This window comes from Buceros rhinoceros, unplaced genomic scaffold (assembly GCF_000710305.1).
Source record: "Buceros rhinoceros silvestris isolate BGI_N320 unplaced genomic scaffold, ASM71030v1 scaffold28203, whole genome shotgun sequence".
NCBI lineage: Eukaryota > Metazoa > Chordata > Aves > Bucerotiformes > Bucerotidae > Buceros > Buceros rhinoceros.
Window position 1 is genome coordinate 11,606 of NW_010404663.1, and position 1,162 is coordinate 12,767.

Genomic DNA, 1,162 nt, shown 5'->3' on the forward strand with positions numbered 1-1,162 from the left:
TGAGGAAAGAACCTCACTTCTGGAGAAAGAAAGAAGTGGTTTAGGACAGTAAGGGATCTTGCACTTGCTCACACCAGCTACACATTGGAGGAGGATAAAGTACCACAAGAAGACCTACCTTATCTAAGTTTCTGCTCAGTGTTGCTGCTCCTCCTCTCATTCTTACATCGGGCAAAAGACAGACAACAGCCAAATCAATCATAGAGCATTGCCAGCCAGTCACAGTGTTGACAGCCAGGTCATTACAAAAATAAAATTTCAGCTAATCAAAAGCCAGTTGATTAAAAAGTATCATAAGCTCCCCAAAAATGTGCTTCTTTAAAGAAGCTGCCTTCTGAATGGCTGAACACTGCAAATTCATTCATGCCTATCATCAGAATACAGCATTTTACCAAGTCCCTGCTACTCCACTACTCTGATGTGTGCATTTCATTCTATCCGTGGGCCCCAACTGTATGCAATGGACACACAGTCCCCAAAACAGAGTATTAGAATAATCAAGTCTGTCTTAGAAAATAAATATCTTACATATTTTCCTGCAAAGAGACACCAGTATCACTGGAGAAGGTTCCATGGCACATTTGCTGTCTACAGTGATCCAGGGCAGAATGACTTGCACAACTACATGAAAACAGAAAAGCTTTTAAATATAGGTTTCTTTAAAAACAATAAATATTTCTTGATTCTTAAGATTATCTATTAACCATAAAGCAGGAAAGTTTGCAAGGATTAGAGGAAAGAATCTTAGACTAAGACTCCTAGTTACATAACCCTAAAGAAATAGGATTCCTAGTATTTACAGTTACATTTCAGAAGCAGAGCCTATGAATTCAGCGTCATCACAGCTGCTATGTGCAGGATTGCCAACAGTCAACACTGCTGAACTCATCATAGCAGAGCGTCAGTCCACTCAAGAAGGAAATGTGGAAAGTGCTTCTGTAGTTTCACTCCTGCTTATCAGCCAGTGTAACAGAAGGCCTCGCAGAAAATGACTGTTGTAGAGACCCAGTTCCTTAGGAGGAAAATAAAGGTGACTTGTGTTACACGGCTCCCAAAGCTGATGTGTCTCCCTGGGTTCCAGGCACTCACACTGAAGTCAGGATGAAATGCCCCATTATGTGGAATAGATGTCCTGGACTTAGAACTGTCGAATCTGCTGAAC